This window comes from Balaenoptera borealis (genome assembly GCF_965194805.1).
Source record: "Balaenoptera borealis genome assembly, chromosome: 1".
Classification (NCBI taxonomy): domain Eukaryota; kingdom Metazoa; phylum Chordata; class Mammalia; order Artiodactyla; family Balaenopteridae; genus Balaenoptera; species Balaenoptera borealis.
The window spans coordinates 46413483-46434319 of NC_138860.1; the positions used below are offsets into that span (position 1 = coordinate 46413483).

Genomic DNA, 20837 nt, shown 5'->3' on the forward strand with positions numbered 1-20837 from the left:
ATATGTGATGTTACTTTTTTTAAGAGAGGCCCTTTTTCAGGTTGAGTAACTTCTCTCTATTTCTAATTTGCTATTTCTAATAGCATTTAATGCTATTTAAATGATCATGCGGTTTTTCTATTATTAATGGTGAATTACACTGATTGATTTTTGAATATTAAACCAACCTTGTATTCCAGGGAAAAACCTCATGTGATAATGATGTATTTTTCTTTTTGAATTTGACTTATTAATATTTTGGTAAGACTTTTTGTGTCACTATTCATGAGAGATATGCTTTATTCTCTTTTCTTGTATTGTCTTTAACAAGCTTTTGTGTTGGGATTATTCTGGCCTCAAAACAAGTTAGGAATATTCCCTCTTCTAATCTTGGAAAGAATTTAAGATTGGTATTATGTCTTCCTTAACTGTTTGATAGAATTTACTAGTGAAACAGTTTAGACCTGGAATCCTTTTTGTGGAAAGGTTTTAATAACAAATTCAATTAAAATAACAGATATATGGATATTCAGAGTTTCCATTTCTTCTTTTGTCAGTTTTGGTGAGTTGTTTTTCAAGGAATTTGTGCATTTTATTTAAGTTGTTGAGTTTATTGACAGTTGTGCACCATAATCCCTTATTATTCTGTTATTGTCTGTAAGATCTGTAACGATACTCCCTCTTTCATTTTCAGTATTGATAAATTGTTTCCTTTTTTTTTGTATCAGTCTAGCTAGGGGCTTAGCAATTTTATTAATTTTTTCAATAAACAAATTTTGGGTTTTGTTAAATTTTCACAGCTTTTTTTCTGTTTGATTTCTGTTCTTATCTTGGTCTCATCTCTTCCACATCTTTTGAGTTTAGTTTAGTTATTTTTTTAGTTTCTTAAGGTGGAAACTTAGGTTATTGGTTTTAAACATTTCCCTTTCAGTTTCTGCCTGCTTTTTGTTTTTCTCTGGTGCCTTTAAAACAATTAGGTAAAATATTTTGTCCATAGTGTATAAGTGTTATCTGCAGAATAGTCATTCAGTATAAGCCCTTCTGCCATTGCTGAAACTGGAACTCAGTTTTGTTTTGTTTTTTAATTTTTGGCTGCACGCGGGCTTCTTCTAGTTGCGGCGAGGGGGGCTACTCTTTGTTGCGGTGCACAGGCTTCTCACTGTGGTGGCATCTCTTGTTGCACAGCATGGGCTCTAGGTGCGTGGGCTTCACTAGTCGTGATTCGCGGGCTCTAGAGGGCAGGCTCAGTAGTTGTGGTGCATGGGCTTAGTTGCTCCATGGCATGTGGGATCTTTCCAGACCAGGGATCGAACCTGTGTCCCCTGCATTGGCAGGCGGATTCTTAACCACTGTGCCACCAGGGAAGTCCCTGGAACTCAGTTTTAAGCTTCAAAATCTTGGGTAAGTATTCTAACCCATGTGTCAACTTCCTCACCTGTAAAGTGGGGGTGATTTAACATACCTTAGAAGATTGTCATGGAAAGCAAATGAGATGATGCATATGAAAACATTTTTGAAAGAATAAACATGAGGGCTTCCCTGGTGGCGCAGTGGTTGAGAATCTGCCTGCCAATGCCGGGGACACGGGTTCGAGCCCTGGTCTGGGAAGATCCCACATGCTGCGGAACAACTAGGCCTGTGAGCCACAACTACTGAGCCTGCACGTCTGGAGCTTGTGCTCCACAACAAGAGAGGCCGTGACAGTGAGAGGCCCACGCACCATGATGAAGAGTGGCCCCCACTCGCCGCAACTAGAGAAAGCCCTTGCACAGAAACGAAGACCCAACACAGCCAAAAATAAATAAATAAAATAAATAAATTAAAAAAAAAAACCTTATCAAATTTTAAAAAAAATTTAAAAAAAAGAATACATACACATGATATATAAATTATATTATCATTAATGCAACATAAGGTTAATAAAAATAAACTCCCATGGCATGCACTTGTATTTCCACTAAAAGTTAAGACACAATACTAAGTCATCTTATTTTCATAGCCTGGTAGATGAGGAAGATATTCTTTTATCCTTTTCCAATATATTCTAACTAACCTTGTAATTATATGCAGCTTCATATCCAACCGATATTGAAGGTCTATCATGTATATATTAGGCACATTTATGTGCACTATCTTATTCAATTTCTCACAAAAATAGCGCCCTCCAATTTATCAACATGTGACAATAACTAAAAGAATTTCACACCTTGATTCTCCTCTTAAGAATCTTAATGAAATCAGAGAAGGCACCTAGATTTATGTGCAAATTGCTTATTGCAGCTTTACACATAACAAAAAAAGGGAAACCAAAATAAATGTGTATAAAGGATTTGCTAAATTACGATGCATACATGTAATGTAATATTATTCAGCTGTTAAAAACATTCAGATAATATTATATACATTTTCCCATGTGATAAAATAAAGTGTAAAGTATAAGATTACTGTTTAAACATGATTACAATTTTGTTTAAAAATAGGAATTAGAAAAAAGTAGCCAAAAGGAAATATACCAGCAGAAGCAAGAAGAACTACAATCCTGCAGCCTGTGGAACAAAAACCACATTCACAGAAAGATAGTCAAGATGAAAAGGCAGAGGGCTATATACCAGATGAAGGAACAAGATAAAACCCCAGAAAAACAACTAAATGAAGTGGAGATAGGCAACCTTCCAGAAAAAGAATTCAGAATAATGATAGTGAAGATGATCCAGGAACTCGGAAAAATAATGGAGGCAAAGATCGAGAAGATGCAAGAAATGTTTAACAAAGATCTAGAAGAATTAAAGAACAAACAAACAGAGATGAACAGTACAATAACTGAAATGAAAACTACACTAGAAGGAAGCAATAGCAGAATGACTGAGGCAGAAGAACGGATAAGTGACCTGGAAGACAGAATGGTGGAATTCACTGCTGCGGAACAGAATAAAGAAAAAAGAATGAAAAGAAATAAAGACAGCCTAAGAGACCTCTGGGACAACATTAAATGCAACAACATTTGCATTATAGGGGTCCCAGAAGGAGAAGAGAGAGAGGAAGGACCAGAGAAAATATTCGAAGAGACTATAGTCAAAAACTTCCCTAACATGGGAAAGGAAATAGCCACCCAAGTCCAGGAAGCACAGCGAGTCCCATACAGGATAAACCCAAGGAGAAACATGCTGAGACACATAGTAATCAAATTGGCAAAAATTAAAGACAAAAAAAACTTATTGAAAACAGCAAGGGAAAAATGACAAATAAGATACAAGGGAACTCCCATAAGGTTAACAGCTGATTTCTCAGCAGAAACCCTACACGCCAGAAGGGAGTGGCATGATATACTTAAAGTGATGAAAGGGAAGAACCTACAACCAAGATTACTCTACCCGGCAAGGATCTCATTTAGATTTGATGGAGAAATCAAATGCTTTACAGACAAGCAAAAGCTAAGAGAATTCAGCACCACCAAACCAGCTCTACAACAAATGCTAAAGGAAATTCTCTAATGGGGAGACACAAGAGAAGAAAAGGACCAACAAACACAAACCCATAACAATTAAGAAAATGGTCATAGGAGCATACATATCGATAATAACCTTAAACCTGAATGGAATAAATGCTCCAACCAAAAGACACAGGCTTGCTGAATGGATACAAAAACAAGAGCCATGTATATGCTGTCTACAAGAGACCCACTTCAGACCTAGGGACACATACAGACTGAAAGTGAGGGGATGGAAAAAGATATTCCATGCAAATGGAAATCAAAAGAAAGCTGGGGGGCTTCCCTGGTGGCGCAGTGGTTGAGAATCTGCCTGCCAATGCAGGGGACACGGGTTCGAGCCCTGGTCTGGGAAGATCCCACATGCCGCGGAGCAACTAGCCCGTGAGCCACAACTACTGAGCCTGCGCGTCTGGAGCCTGTGCTCCGCAACAAGAGAGGCTGCAATAGTGAGAGGCCTGCACACCGCGATGAAGACTGGACCCCGCTCGCCGCAACTGGAGAAAGCCCTCGCACAGAAACGAAGACCCAACACAGCCAAAAATAAAATAAAAAAATAAATAAATAAAAAAAATAAAAATAAAACAACTTAAACCATTATTTCTAAAAAAAAAAAAAAAAAGAAAGCTGGAGTAGCTATATTCATATCAGATAAAATAGACTTTAAAATAAAGAATGTTACAAGAGACAAGGAAGGACACTACATAATGATCAAGGGATCAATCCAAGAAGAAGATATAACAATTATAAATATATATGCACCCAACATAGGAGCACCTCAATACGTAAGGCAACTGCTAACAGCTATAAAATAGGAAATCGACAGTAACACAATAATAGTGGGGGAATTTAACACCTCATTTACACCAATGGACAGATCGTCCAAAATGAAAATAAATAAGGAAACACAAGCTTTAAATGACACAATAGACTAGGTAGATTTAATTGATATTTATAGGACATTCCATCCAAAAACAGCAGATTACACTTTCTTCTCAAATTCGTACAGAATATTTTCCAGTATAGATCACATCTTGGGTCACAAATCAAGCCTCAGTAAATTTAAGAAAATTGAAATCATATCAAGCATCTTTTCTGACCACAACGCTATGCGATTAGAAATGAATTACAGGGAAAAAACCCATAAAAACCACAAACACTTGGAGGCTAAAGAGTACGTTACTAAATAACGAAGAGATCACTGAAGAAATCAAAGAGGAAACCAAAAATTACCTAGACACAAATGACAATGAAAACACAACAATCCAAATCCTATGGGATGCAGCAAAAGCAGTTCTAAGAGGGAAGTTTATAGCAATACAAGCCTACCTCAAGAAACAAAGAAAATCTCAAATAAACAATCTAACCTTACACCTAAAGGAACTAGAGAAAGAAGAACAAACAAAACCCAAAGTTAGCAGAAGGAAAGAAATCATAAAGATCAGAGCAGAAATAAATGAAATAGAAACAAAGAAAACAATAGCAAAGATCAGTAAAACTAAAAGGTGCTTCTTTAAGAAAATAAACAAAATTGATAAACCATTGCCAGACTCATCAAGAAAAAGAGGGAGAGGACTCAAATCAATAAAATTAAAAATGAAAACGGAGAAGTTACAACAGACACTGCAGAAATACAAAGCATCCTAAGCGACTACTACAAGCAACTCTATGCCAATAAAATGGACAACCTGGAAGAAATGGAAAATATGAATAGACCAATCACAAGTAATGAAATTGAAACTGTGATTAAAAATCTTCCAACAAACAAAAGTCCAGGACCAGACGGCTTCACAGGTGAATTCTATCAAACATTTAGAGAAGAGCTAACACCCATCCTTCTCAAACTCTTCCAAAAAATTGCAGAGGAAGGAACACTCCCAAACTCATTCTATGAGGCCACCATCACCCTGATACCAAAAACAGACAAAGATACTACAAAAAAAGAAAATTACAGACTAATATCACTATATGAATATAGATGCAAAAATCCTCAACAAAATACTAGCAAACAGAATCCAACAACACATTAAAAGGCTCATACACCACAATCAAGTGGGATTTATCCCAGGGATGCAAGGATTCTTCAATATACGCAAATCAATCAATGTGATACACCATATTAACAAATTGAAGAATAAAAACCATATGATCATCTCAATAGATGCAGAAAAAGCTTTTGACAAAATTCAACACCCATTTCTGATAAAAACTCTCCAGAAAGTGGGCATAGAGGGAACCTACCTCAACATAATAAAGGCCATATATGACAAACCTACAGCAAACATCATTCTCAATGGTGAAAAACTGAAAGCATTTCCTCTAAGGTCAGGAACGAGACAAGGATGTCCACTCTTACCACTATTATTCAACATAGTTTTGGAAGTCCTAGCCACGGCAATCAGAGAAGAAAAAGAAATAAAAGGAATACAAATTGGAAAGGAAGAAGTAAAACTGTCACTGTTTGCAGATGACATGATACTACACATAGAGAATCCTAAAAATGCCACCAGAAAACTACTAGAGCTAATCAATGAATTTGGTAAAGTTGCAGGATACAAAATTAATGCACAGAAATCTCTTGCATTCCTATACACTAATGATGAAAAATCTGAAAGAAATTATGGAAACACTCCCATTTACCACTGCAACAAAAAGAATAAAATACCTAGGAATAAACCTACCTAGGGAGACAAAAGACCTGTATGCAGAAAACTGTAAGACACTGATGAAAGAAATTAAAGATGACACCAACAGATGGAGAGATATACCATGTTCTTGGATTGGAAGAATCAACATTGTGAAAATGACTATACTACCCAAAGCAATCTACAGATTCAATGCAATCCCTATTAAATTACCAATGGCATTTTTTACGGAGCTAGAACAAATCATCTTAAAATTTGTATGGAGACACAAAAGACCCCGAATAGCCAAAGCAGTCTTGAGGGAAAAAAACGGAGCTGGAGGAATCAGACTCCCTGACTTCAGACTATACTACAAAGCTACAGTAATCAAGCCAATATGCTACTGGCATAAAAACAGAAACATAGATCAATGGAACAAGATAGAAAGCCCAGAGCTAAACCCACGCACCTATGGTCAGCTAATCTATGACAACGGAGGCAAAGATAGATGATGGGGAAAAGACAGCCTCTTCAATAAGTGGTGCTGGGAAAACTGGACAGCTACATGTAAAAGAATGAAATTAGAACACTCCCTAACACCATACACAAAAATAAACTCAAAATGGATTCAAGACCTAAATGTAAGACCAGACACTATAAAACTCTTAGAGGAAAACATAGGAAGAACACTCTTTGACATAAATCACAGCAAGATATTTTTTGATCCACCTCCTAGAGTAATGGAAATAAAAACACAAATAAACAAATGGGACCTCATGAAACTTCAAAGCTTTTGCACAGCAAAGGAAACCATAAACAAGATGAAAAGACAACCCTCAGAATGGGAGAAAATATTTGCAAATGAATCAACGGACAAAGGATCAATCTCCAAAATATATAAACAGCACATACAGCTCAATATTAAAGAAACAAACACCCCAATCCAAAAATGGGCAGGAGACCTAAATAGACATTTCTCCAAAGAAGACATACAGATGGCCAAGAAGCGTATGAAAAGCTGCTCAACATCAGTGATTATTAGAGAAATGCAAAGTAAAACTACAATGAGGTATCACCTCAAACCAGTTAGAATGGGCATCATCAGAAAATCTACAAACAACAAATGCTGGAAAGGGTGTGGAGAAAAGGGAACCCTCTTGTACTGTTGGTGGGAATGTAAATTGATACCGCCACTATGGAGAACAGTATGGAGGTTCCTTAAAAAACTAAAAATAGAATTACCATATGATCCAGCAATCCCACTACTGGGCAGATACCCAGAGAAAACCATAATTCAAAAAGACATATGCACCCCAATGTTCATTGCAGCACTATTTACAACTGCCAGGTCATGGAAGCAACCTAAATGCCCATCGACAGACGAATGGATAAAGAAGAAGTGGTACATATATACAATGGAATATTACCCAGCCATAAAAAGGAACGAAATTGAGTCATTTGTTGAGACGTGGATGGATCTAGAGACTGTCACACGGAGTGAAGTAAGTCAGAAAGAGAAAAACAAATATCGTATATTAACGCATTTATGTGGAACCTAGAAAAATGGTACAGATGAGCCGATTTGCAGGGCAGAAGTTGAGACACAGATGTAGAGAACAAACATATGGACACCAAGGGGGGAATATCACGTTGGGGTGGGGATGGTGGTGTGAATTGAGCGATTGGGATTGACATGTATACACTGATGTGTATGAAATTGACTAATAAGAACCTGCAGTATAAAAAACAAACAAACAAACAAAAAGGAAATATATCAAAATGTTAATAATGATTATCTCTGGAGTGATACAATTAGGGATGAGTCTTTCTTCACATTCTTTGCCGAGGTTCTAAATTATTCACAGGAATGTATGATTTTAGCTTTCAGTTTCTCTTTTGGATGCAGAGACACTCTGAATTGGGTTAATCTTAATCAATTCAGTAAACAGTCTCCTCATTGGTCCATGCATAGCCATTGTTTATTCATTTGTTTATTACAGTGTAGTAAATACTCATACACCCAATGCTAAATATAAAAGCTAGGACTAAAATAAAAATTTGCATCTAGGCATGAATCTTCTATCCCACTCACTACTTTTCTTTACTCAGAATAACCACTTTCCCAAATCTCGTAATTCCCTTCTTTTCCTTTTAATAAAGTTGTATATGGGTACATGCTTTTGTAAAGCTATATAAACTATATGTTTTTTTATCTTGGTGGCTTCAACTTTAAGAGCATAGTATGTTATATATTATCTTCTAGGACTTTATTCACTTAATATTGCTGAAATTCATCTGTATTGATGCGTATATCACTGGAGATCATTTATTTTGATTACTATGTAATATTCTATTGTGCAACTATATTACTGTTTTTTTTTCTGTATTTTAGGTTATTTCCAGACTTTTCCTGTTATGAACAGTACTATGGATATTCTTGTACATGTCTTCCCAGTGTTCCTGTATACCAATTTGGATATAAACCTGGGAGTGGAAATGCTTGTCATAGGGTATACGAAACTTCAAACTGTTTTTCCAAAGTGGTCGCATCAGTCCATACATATTCCCACCAGCAGTGTATGAGATCCTATGAATCTGTATCCTTACCAGCATTTGGTATTGCCAGATGTATTGCTTTTATATTCAGGAAAAGAAGGTTTCTAAAACAAACTAAGAACAAAAACAAAACTGCCTTGCCCTCCCTTCCCCCAAACTCCAGGAAAGATTCGGGGCACAGGAGGTGGTATATAAAACTATTCCTCCACCAACAGCTTTTCACCTTTTTCTAGCTCTAGAAACCCTCTTCTAGCAGTGAGTTGGAAACAGTGTGGGGGTGTGAGAAGTAGGAAAACTGCAGAATTTTGTGTCATGAGGACTCTTTCCAGCAGATGGTGAAATTATTCTGAATAATTAGAATTAGAATTCTAATTAAAATTAGAAACCTCTTATTCTCTCTCTGTCTCTTTCTTTTTGTCTCTGTCTTTCCACCTTTTCCTCTTTCTCTCCTGAAATACAAACACTGGACCAGACATATCATTTTTATTCTCTGCAGTATGTTCCTAAAATACTCACCTTGCAATCCTCTGCAAATATCAGAGAACTGACCTGCTATCTAGTGTTTTCTTTTTTCTTGGCTACAGAGTAAGAACCTGCCAGTTACACTAAGTGGGGTGAGGGTTTCCCTGAACCACCATTGCAGAGAATGAGAAATTCAGAACCATAAGAATTGGAAAACCTATTCCAACAGCAGCACTCTGCTTGCATCTCCTTTCAAAATTGAGTCCTAGTTTCTATCACTTTGCAGTAGCCTGTGACATGATACAGAACACCAGATGGACACGAGAATCTGTGATTTTGCCCATTGATTCTGAGAAAGGTAGGCAGCCCACTTTTAAATATGCAGAAGAACAACCAGGATAAGCTTGAGGGCCAAACTGATTCTCAACCTGGAATTATCATTCAGCCTAGAGGGCAGACCGCAGAGGCAGAGCTCCACAGCAATTTCACAAGGTAAATCAGCCTGCCTCAGGACAGTGGTTTTCCAAATAGGTTTAGCAGGGTCCTCTCAGAGCTCTGGAGAAAGGAGGAGAGTCAGGGAGGCAGTTAGAAACCCACTTCGAGATAGAAATAGAGTAGCTTCAAAAAGTCTTTAACATATTTGGTCAAAATCAATTTTCTTATGAAAAAAAAATTTTTTTTTTGGCCATGCAGCTTACAGGATCTTAGTTCCCTGACTGAGATCAAACCTGTGCCCCCTGCAGTGGAAGCACAGAGTCCTAACCACTGGACTGCCAGGAAATTCCCAATAGTCCTCTATTTTAAAGAAAGTTTAGAGACCATTGACAACGCTTAGATCTTCAGGTCTAAGAGTAACAGAGGTATAGATCTGAAACACACTTTGGAACAGCAGAGTTATATGAGATGAAGTTAGATGTGGATTCTATATTGCAGAAGGCAGGTCCATGTGATTTCAAAACCAGCCAAGTGGGAAATAAGGCTTGACTCTTTTGATAAAAATTAAGGAGCTGAACATAAGACTCTTAATTCAACATGAGTAAAATTATTAGGGGGAAGGAATGTGTGCCACTTTTGGTCACCATTGTCTTGTGTGCCTAGCACAGTGCCTGGTACATAAGGGGTGTTGAAAGACTTGAGAAAGGAAGAAAGAAAAAGGATGGAGGGAGGCATATCACGTGGGCAGGACCAAGAGTCTTCTTATAAAATAATTAAGATTTTTCCAAAAAATACACACGCACACACAGGAGAATCTCAAGTTTTTCACCAGAGAGTACAATGAAGAAAAATTCACAATACTAATTAACAAACATTTACCTCATCTACAGAAAAATTCTAACATACCTGTCACACATTTCATTTTAAACAGCAATGGTTCCTTCCAGTAGAAATTGGTTGTGAAATTGTTACCGAGTCCAAGCTCATACTGCTCGCCACATGACAGGCTAATAAATCGCAAGATACATTGTTGGGGCAAGGAATAGTGACTTTATTCGGAAAGCCAGCAGACCGAGAAGATGGTGGACTTGTGTTCCAAAGAACCATCTTGCCTGAGCTAGAATTCAGGCTTCTTTTGTACTAAAAGGGGAGGAAGTAAAGCCAAACATTGCCCGGTTCCAGTCAGCCTCTGGAGGGGAAGTTTAATTTCTCTCTTCCTGCAGTCATTCACAGGAGGGCCTTGTCAGGATGCTTCAGGTGAGCTAAATGATGGTATTTTAGCTTAATGCTCATTACTGGGGAGGCAGGGTTCCCAGAGATGGGCCATTATGTATAATTTAAGCTTATAGGCAACATCCCTTTAGTGATTAACTTGTAATAGAACACAAAGATTCTTCTCTATTACAATTCCCTACTGTCAATGTCCATTCTACAATCTTGCAGGGAAAGGGACAAGACTGCTCTGACTACTTCCTGCTGAATGGGGGTGATAAATATTCTTTAGAATCTTTAAGTCAGTAGTAAAATCCTCTTTCCTTTTTTATCTACAACTACTTAAACCTGATGAAACCCCTTAGCATGTTGTTTTCTATTTTGTAATTGAACTTGGAGTTTTGGTTCCAGCTCCCAATACATATACTAAATTCCTGTGCTATTTATTTGGACAAAATTAAACAAATAGGTTGACCCTTCTCCAGTTATAATGAAATTACCATCTACTTTAGTTGGATAGGCAGACCTGTTGGAGGCAACTTCATGAACAGAGGTTAACATAGTGCCCAAACTTTTAACATAATGCGCAATTGCTATGCCTTTTAGAGCATTTATAGATTCTCTCACCAGGGCAGACACCTGGAATGGCCTACCATACGATATTTCAAAGGGGCTTAATTTAAGCCTGCTTCTGGGAGCCACTGATCTATAGCAGGGTAACTGGCAAGGCCCTATCCCAAGAAAATTAGTTTCTTGAGATAATTTTAATAGTGTTCCTTTTTAACAATGTTCCTTTTTAATGTACGATTCTTTTTCTTGGTTTTTCCTGTTGATCGTGGTCTCCAGGCTGAATGCAGTTTCAATGCCTTAATCCAAATCAGGGGATAATTTCCTTAAGGAGGGCTTTAACCACTTCAAGACTTTCTGTCCAGGTGGAATATGTTTCCACTCATCCTGAAAAAGATAAACACTAGCAGATTATCTAAAATTTCCTGCAACTTGAGGCATTTGAGTAAAGTCTATTTTCCAGTCCCTGGTAGGGCAGGTGCTCCTGTGTTGAATTCCCATCTGGGGAGGTCTGACAGTAGTCACTGTGTTATTTTTAGCACAAGTCATGGTCTTCTGCAAGCACCTTTCATTATTTTCTTTAAATAAACCCCTGGAGGTTACTCTGGATGATTACTGGTCTGCATCAATTGTGATGTTATGTACAATGGCCACTTGATTGTTTTGCTTAGTAGGTCTTGCTTAGTAGGTCTAAACTCACACTGAAGCAGAGTTTGAGGTTCATCTCGGAATTCTTGTTGAGCCAAGTGATTTTTTTCTGGTGCGAATGAAACATCTGCAGATACATCAGCAATACTTGTGACCAGAGCTGAACAACCTGTCCAAGGGCACCAATGGACACATCAGTGATGGAATCCCCATTTAAATCTCCATAGCCATCCAGGGATCTCCAAAAGTACTGAATATGGCTTCTAAAGGCTCCATTGGATCCCAGGATTTTCTGGGAATACCTCATGTGAATGGTGCCCTCATGACCACTGTAGATGTACACAGCTCCAGAGTTCTGATTTTCCAAAGGTGAATCAACGATCACATCATTAAAGCCATCCATGTTGATGTCTGAAAGAGCTGCAATGGCTGAACCAAACTGAGCATTTTCAACACCCTCGAGGTCTTCCACAAATTGGTGCCAATTCAAAACACCCATTGTGATAGTAAACAGGTAGATTCTTCCTTTCTCTTTCTTTAGGTCATTCATGTGCATAGGCACACCTATCAAGAGCACATCTGTAATGGTGTCTCTATCCACATCGACTGAACACAGCACACTACCAATATAGCCGATCTGGTCACCTCTGTGAGACTGAGTAACTGACACTGTCATTCTCATGAACACTGTGTAGTACTATCTGGCTAGCATAATTCACCCGAGGAGCACCAGTAAGAAAGTGGACACTCTTTCCAGTAGAAATTGAAGCCACAGAGTAACCTGAATACGAGCGCCATCTGTAGGCTTAAAGCATGTTCTGGTGGGACTCTGATGTCAAGCTGTTCTGGTGAAAAACTTCAGGGTGAGGTCCATCAGACGTTCATCAGCTCATTCCTCACTGTCAGTTTCACCTGGGGCTCCTGTGGGGAATTAGGTGCCTCAAGTCCAAGGGAGCCCCTGGGCCTCTTCATTCATCAGAGTGATACTCTCTTTCTACCATATGAGAGGCTCTCAACTTTTATTGTTTTTCTTCTTATGTTTTAGTCTAGGCAATCTGTTTTCCAATGTTCTTCCTCCTTATGGCAGCACATTGTTCCTTCCCCAATGGTGACTTCTCTCTCGGGGTTACTCACCTTCCGGGAATCCAATGCTGCTGCCCAAAAAGTGGCATTTCGCTTTGCATCTTCCTTCTGTCGCTGTTCCCTGTTGAACACTTTAAAAGCAACATCTACCCATTGAGAAGGATTCATTCCAAGTGCATCATCTAATCTTTGCAACTTTCTCCTGTTATCTGAGGCACTTTGCCCAAAAAGGTCAAGTTTACCATTCTAATATTTTCAGGGGTCTTAGGATCTGCATTAGTATACTGTCTGTAGGCCTGATAAATCTTTTCCAAAAATTCAGAAGGGTCTTCGTTTTTTTGCTGAATTTCTTGAATTTTGTTCAAACTCTTTTGCTTTGGTTCCCCTTTTCAAAGCCCTGCCAAGATGCACAAATAAGCAGTGCCCTAATAATGGTGTTCCTCCCTTATTGGGGTCCCAATTTGGTTCAGCTATGGGTACTGCCAAATGAGGTTCAAGTGTAGAAGATCCTCCTGTAAGGAGGGTTGCGATATTCCCAATTAAACAAGTCTGAGAAACCCAGGCGGCTGGTCATTTGCATTTAGCCTCCCATGAGATAAAGACATAAAGGAAATTGCCCTGCCCCAGAGTGGCTCCTGGCCCAAATTGGGTGCCTTGTCAGGACTTAGATGGCAATACCAGACCAAATCCCTGTAACCAGGAACTAACACAGGATTTTCTAATTGGTCCCTATAAGGAGGGGCAGTCCTGAGCCCCAGTGTCAGGAACTGGGGCTAGATATGAATGGAAGGTGGGGGAAGGAGTGGATATATCAGAGCGGCTAAGACAGCTAGCCCAGGTGGAGGAATTAAGGTTTGAAGCAACATATCCTCACTTTCATTCCCTTCCTTTTCTTATTTTTCCTGAGGTAGTAGCACAAATGCTTGCATATAAAGGACTTCGTCATTCTTCCCCACTTCTTCAGAAAATAGCTATAGAGTCATTCAAAAACCACTGTAAAACCATAAATAGCAATTGATCATCTCTAACCATTAAAAAGGATGCCCTTTTGCCTTGGCATCAACCAACCAGGCTGAATTCTGGGCTAGGGCTTTTGGTGATTTTAGGAACCAAGTAGAACTTTTCTCTTCTCCCAGGGAATGTCCCATAGACAGGTTTTTTCTTTTTTGTTCCTTTCCCCCATTTGGCATCAGTAAAAGTTTTAAATATCACAAAACTGATTTGGCTGTAAATGGAGAAACAGTACCAAACAAACTGAAATGAACAACCCAAAGAACAAAACAGAAAATCCTAAATAAACCCTCAAGTTTGGTCTTGGGGTTTTACGTATACCACCGACACAGGAGACTGCAAACGATATAACTAACACAGCAAGGGTAGCAGTACATGGTGCACAGGGTCCCAAGATAATCCTGCCTAAACCCCTTTGGAGGTCCTGACAGGTACTGTGGCTACACATTGTTACAATAAAATAGCACCTACAATAAAATAGTACCTTCTCACTCATGGATTCATGGCTGTAATCAGATCACTTATGCAAAATGTGCCTCAGAGGACTTTTTAGGGATAGTTGAAATATTCCCCATTTTTTAAGAGACAGGAATACAAGACAAAACTCAAACAGCACACACAAATGCTAGCATCCAAAGAAATGAACTGGTTCACAAATCAGGTAAAAGTCCAACAACCCTTCCCTCTTTCCAACAGGGTACCCCACTCAAATACAAAACAAACTTGCTTATTCTGGAGCAAAAGCCCCAAACAGAGAGAAAATAAAGTTTCCAGCTGCACACACCGGAGCGACTTACCCTACTGCATGGAGCCTGTTGGTTCTTAAACGCTGATTCCTTGATCCAACTGCCAAGCTCTGGGGCAGCGGGTGCTGCTTTGGGGAACTTGGAAGGGCAGGTCTTCAGGACAAGTGGTCCTGGCAGCTGCTAGAACCTTACCCCAAAATTCCCCAACTGGGGCCAGCTGCCCACCAAAAATTGTTACTGAGCCCAAGCTTGTACTGCTCACCACACAACATGCCAAAAAAATCGAGAGACAAGTTGTTAGGGCAAGGAATTGCGACTTTATTCGGAAAGCCGGCAGACCGAGAAGATAGTGGGCTTGTACCCCATAGAACCACCTTACCTGAGTTAGAATTCAGGCTTCTTTTATACTAAAAGGGGAGGGAGTAAAGCCAAACATTTCCTGGTTCCGGTCAGCCTCCAGAGGGGATGTGTTCATTTCCTCCTGCCTGCAGTCATTCACAGGTGGGCCTGGTCAGGATGTTTCAGGTGAGCTAAATGATGGTATTTTAGCTTAATGCTCATTACCTGGGAGGCAGGGTTCCCAGAGATAGGCCATTATGTATAATTTAAGCTTACAGGCAACACCCCTTTAGTGATTAACTTGTAATAGAATACAAAGATTCTTTCCTACTACAAAATGAAACTCTAGGAAATTGAATGAGCTCACCTGCTATCTAGAGTTGTAAATAGATACATTATGTTTTTAAAGAACATATGCCAAAAATGATTTGGGCTTAGCAGCAATTTTTGCTAAGCCATTCTACCTAGAAGGTAGAGAGGTAGAAGCTGCACAATTGGTTCCTGATCACCAGTGCAAAAGAGAGAGCTCTCTTTTCTGTTCTCAACAGCAGGTGGGAATGCAGGCATTCTCTGCCAGGATCAAAAAGGGGCCATAAATCAGCACATATTTTTAACAAAGGGCATGAAACATAACATCGCTCGATCTGGCACCACTCCTTGACTGAAAAAAGAAAACTGTGTGCGTTTTCCAGAAACAATACTTAACTGACTCCAACTCTGAAGGTGGTGTAAAATGCTGGTTCATTATAAGAATCAGTTATCAGGCTTCTATTTTGAATATAAGCAGCTAAATCCAAAAACTGATTTCAAGCTACAGAATGAAAGGTTGAGAAAAGTTCAACCTGGGGACAACAGACCATCTTACCTACTGTTCATGAGAGATTCCTGAACAAGTGGATCAAGAAGATATCAGTTCTCCATGGGCCTGGAATCAGGCCAAGCAGCCCTGGGAATTTCAAGCTGACCCTCACCAGGAAGGAAACAGGCACAGCATTTGGGTAACATGTTTAGCAAACTGATAGGGCACTAATTCAAAGGGAATAAACTCCATTCATTGTACTGTCCAGTAGGTTCAGGTTGGTAAGCAGGTTGCCTGGGACCCTACCTGTCAGAGCAGACCACAAACAGTCTCAGGTGGAAAGTCTTTATTCGAAGATTACTTTTTTTTTTTTGAGTCTTTAAAATAAACTAAACTCTATGAGAAGACATGACCAAAATCCAACCAGAGAGAAGCCTGTGATCTACGAATTTTAAGACATTTGCACTGAGGTCAAAGGGCTGAAAGAAGAAAGGTGTCTATCTCGATTTGAGCTTCCGTGTTTACACTTGGCCAGTTCATGCCTGGTTGATTAGGTCCCAAGGTCTTACCCCATTCGTGGTTGTAACTGCCAAATCCTGGGCCTCCCACAAAGATTCAAGTTTCTTGGAGGCCATAATAAGTTTACATAAGATTTGAAGCTGATAAATCCTAAAGTGACCTCTTCTAAATTCTCTTAATCCATGACCTCAACAGTTTACCCAAAGTTTTTGTTATTGTTATTTCCTTTGTGTTGACAAACCATGAACACGTGGGGACCACTTGCATCTCCCCAAACACGAAACACTCTGCACCTAATTATGAGTCCCTAGTCTGTACCAGGTGCTTTTCTAGGTCCTAGGCAAACAGCAATGAACAAAGTGAGGTTCCAACCCCCATGGAGCTTCCCTTCGTATTTCAGTCAACAATTCACTATGGAGACCAGAGAGAAGCAGAACATCTCTTGAGGGACCAGACATAGATTTAAAACACCAGAGGTGATGTTTAAATGAACTTCATTCAGCAAAAAGTCACCCAGAAGATTAGATCTTTCTCTAAAGACTTTCAGAAAGAAAGTCTCCTTCTGCATCCTGCCCTTCTTAACTACTCAATCTACGAGTTCAATGGTAGGCACCAATAGGCCCCAGTACAGCTTGACAAGGGCAAAGTGGAGGAGGACGTTGTTTATCTGACCCCAAATCTTCATCTTAAGATAGATAAGTAGAGATGGATTCATTATAATATAATGCTGAGACCACCTGTGTGATAAGAATTTCCCTCAGAGAGTCCTCATTTTCAGATTCTCTTTATTAATAGATTATCCACAGAGGAGGGATTTTAGCTGCAGAAGTTGCAAATATGAGCAAGACATTCCCCAGGGAGAGTGTTAGATGCGACTCACAAACACCAGGCCTTGTGGACGGGCAAGTCATGAAAAACCTGAACCAGAGCAGCAGCCCCCGGGAGAAGCAGGAGATAAAGCAGCAAGAGGCTGTGCTCGGAGAAACGTTTCCAGCTAGAGTTAGTGGCTAACCATGCAAGTGGGGTAGAGAGATCTGATAAGCTAAAACTGGGAAAGTATTTTTTGGGCTTTGGCCAGGAGAAGTTCATTCATGACACAGGAAACACAGTTTCAGCCAAGAGGTGGAGGAAAGGCCTGGATGCCATGGGTGGAGGAGGGAACTGACAATGAGGCAGCCAGGAGTGGGAGTAGAGCCATGAAGCATGACTGCACTCACCTCCTAACTGGCTTCCTTGCCTCTCCTCCATCCTGCACACCACTTGCTCCTAGAGCGCTCACACTCAGGCCCACAATCCTTCGACGGTGCCATTATCACCTGCACGCTAAATGTCAGAATTCTTAGCACAGACATCCCATCCTGGCATAAACCTGGCTTACAGTTGTTTGCATAACTGCCAGTCTTTGCCACTGGGTTATTCCCTCACAGGCTTTGTTCCTAAAGGACTGTACCATTTCCTATTTGGCATTTTATGTCACCCTACCTCTACCCATTATGAAACGGCACTCAACTCACGTGGTTGAATGAACGGAAAAATAAGTGAGAGATGGAATGAATGAATGAATGAATGATACCAGCACTGTCTTTGTAAGAATATGTCTCTGAGTCCCAATATGGAAGGTGAAGATAATCTTTGTGAAATGATTATCTTGCTTTTGTAAAATGTCTCGATGAGCTGGAAATAAAAATCTCTCTATAAATCCAACATCCCGTTGTTGCTTCGTCATTGTCAAAGCGTTTTATTTTGGTGGTTTGAGTTACCATGATGTTTCTTTATAACTAGACAAGTTCAACGGACGTGAAGATCTCCGACTGGAATAGGATTCTCTCGGCGATATGACAAGTGTGTCTGGAAGCACTACCGTTTAGCATGACACCAAGACCCAGCACATGCCCAGTTCTGTCAAACCTCCAAGTCGTGCATGTGGAATCAGCGGAATCACCAGGATGATAATTGACTTTACTCTGTGACTCCCCTGTTGGCACATTTATTTTAGCTCTTCTGGCAGAGCTGGAGACTTGCTCTACTATTTTTTTTTTAAACAAATTTTAAAAAAAATTTATTCATTTATTTTTGGCTGCATTGGGTCTTTGTTGCTGCGTGTGAGCTTTCTCTAGTTGAGGCGAGTGGGGGCTACTCTTCATTGTGGTGCACGGGCTTCTCACTGCAGTGGCTTCTCTTGTGGAGCACGGGCTCTAGGTGCGTGGGCTTCAGTAGTTGTGGCACACGGGCTCAGTAGTTGTGGCTCTCGGGCTCTAGAGCGCAGGCTCAGTAGTTGTGGCGCATGGGCTTAGTTGGTCCGTGGCATGTGGAATCTTCCCGGACCAGGGCTCGAACCCATTTCCCCTGCATTGGCAGGTGGACTCTTATCCACTGCGCCACCAGGGACGTCCCACTCTACTATTCACTATGACGTTGTTTTCTAATTAGGTGTCTTGACACAGCAGGCATTCCAGTACGAACATTTCTTTTGTTTCTTTAATGTGGCAGCAAGCTGTCTGACTTTTAGCTGCCTGATCTTTCAGAAATATTACCTGCCACGTAAAATGAGATATCACACGTAAGGCACCTAGCCCAGTGTGTGACACCTGAGGGTTCTCTGAGAATGTTCATTACATCTTCCTGTTTATCTTTGTCTTCTGACTTCTGGTGCTTTAGTTACCCTCGGAGATAAAATATTACCTTGGTAAGGCTTACGTTTTTCTTCATCCTGGGAGAGAGTCCAGTAAATCTATAAACAGAGGCTACATGGATTCTGTAAATGAAATGGCCACAATTTATTGAGTGCTTTCTATGTGCCAAGTGTTCCCACATTGGATTGCTTTTCATCCTCACAGTAACACTGTGAGGTAGACATTTTTATCCTCCCTGCTTTTTCGAGAAAGGAACCTTGGCTGAGAAGCCAAGTAGCTGAGATTACAGGGCGGGCGAGCAAGGGAGGTAGGACGAGAGCCCACACCTGCTTCCCTCACACAGTCCTCGACCTCAACCATCGCACACACTGCCCTCCACCTGCACCGTCTCAGTGGCCAGCGCAGTCTCGGGGACCCCACGGGACACAGAGATGGAGAAGCCATAGCCCTGCTCTAAAGGCATTCTTCCTGGTTGAACAGAAATATGACTGCCCCCAGGTGTGAGTGCCAATACCCCCGGGCCCGGAGAGATCCCCTTCCCACCCCCTTCCTCTGGGCAGCCCCCTTGGAGCCCCATCTGGAATGTGGAGAACTTCCTGGGGCGAGTGCACAGCTGGACCCCCTCCCTGCAAGCCCCCCTCCAACCCCACCCCGACCTCAGCCCAGAGGAGAGGACAGCGGGTGCTCCCGCGCCCTCGGTGTCCTGGGAGCCCATTGTCTGGTTTTGCTTAGCATGGCCTGCTTCCCTTCTAGCCCTGGGCATGTGGGCAGAGTACAAGCTAATTGGCAGGGCTGCTCTGAAGACTAAAGAGCATGGGAGCTGCCTGCGCGCTAGCGGGAGGGCGTGTTCCCAGCCAGCGCTCTGACATTCTCTGGTGCGAGGCCACCTGCCTGAGGAAGGTGTAACAGGGAAAGGGTAAACACGGAAATTCAGGTCCTGACAGCTTGGCAGAGATTCCCCCAGAGGAAAGGACGCAGATGAAATCCAGCTGCTCAAGATGCTTGGTCAGCAAGGAGGAGACTCGACCTGGAGAGAGAAAGGAGTTCCTATAGGGACAGAGAGAGCTGGTCCTGTCCTCCATCCACCTGGCAGACAGAAGGATCCTGAGCCCCCAGGTTCCTGGGACACCACAGGGCTGAAGAGAAGGCCGATCCCAGCCACCAGCCCCCAGCCCCCTGCCCCCAGCTCCCCAGCTCCCCAGCCCCCAGCTCCCCAGCCCCCAGCCCCCCAGCCCCCAGCTGCCCAGCTCCCCAGCTCCCCAGCCCCCAGCCCCCAGCTGCCCAGCTCCCCAGGCCCCAGCCCCCAGCTGCCCAGCTGCCCAGCTCCCCAGCCCCCAGCTGCCCAGCTCCCCAGCTCCCCAGCCCCCAGCTCCCCAGCCCCCAGCCCCCCAGCCCCCAGCTGCCCAGCTCCCCAGCTCCCCAGCCCCCAGCCCCCAGCTGCCCAGCTCCCAGCTCCCCAGCTCCCAGCTCCCCAGCTCCCAGCCCCCAGCTGCCCAGCTCCCCAGCTCCCCAGCCCCCAGCTGCCCAGCTCCCCAGCTCCCAGCCCCCAGCTGCCCAGCTCCCCAGCTCCCAGCCCCCAGCTGCCCAGCTCCCCAGCCCCAAGCTCCCCAGCTCCCCAGCTCCCCAGCCCCAAGCTCCCCAGCCCCCAGCTCCCCAGCTCCCCAGCTCCCCAGCTCCCCAGCCCCCAGCTGCCCAGCTCCCCAGATCCCCAGCTCCCCAGCTCCCAGCCCACAGCCC

General features: G+C 41.8%; 2 long non-coding RNA genes across 2 annotated transcripts in view; one reads left to right on the forward strand and one right to left on the reverse strand.

Annotated features, from left to right (window-relative positions):
- The window catches only part of LOC309633522, a 28711-nt gene extending 10540 nt beyond the window's left edge, over positions 1-18171 (forward strand). The window contains exon 2 of the long non-coding RNA XR_014247593.1: positions 8483-18171. This is a non-coding gene — a long non-coding RNA (uncharacterized lncRNA). The remainder of the gene's footprint in view (positions 1-8482) is intronic.
- Positions 1-20285, reverse strand: part of LOC309633526 — a 50901-nt gene extending 30616 nt beyond the window's left edge. Inside the window, exon 1 of the long non-coding RNA XR_014247595.1 lies at positions 14862-20285. This is a non-coding gene — a long non-coding RNA (uncharacterized lncRNA). The remainder of the gene's footprint in view (positions 1-14861) is intronic.
- Positions 20286-20837: the final 552 nt, after the last annotated feature.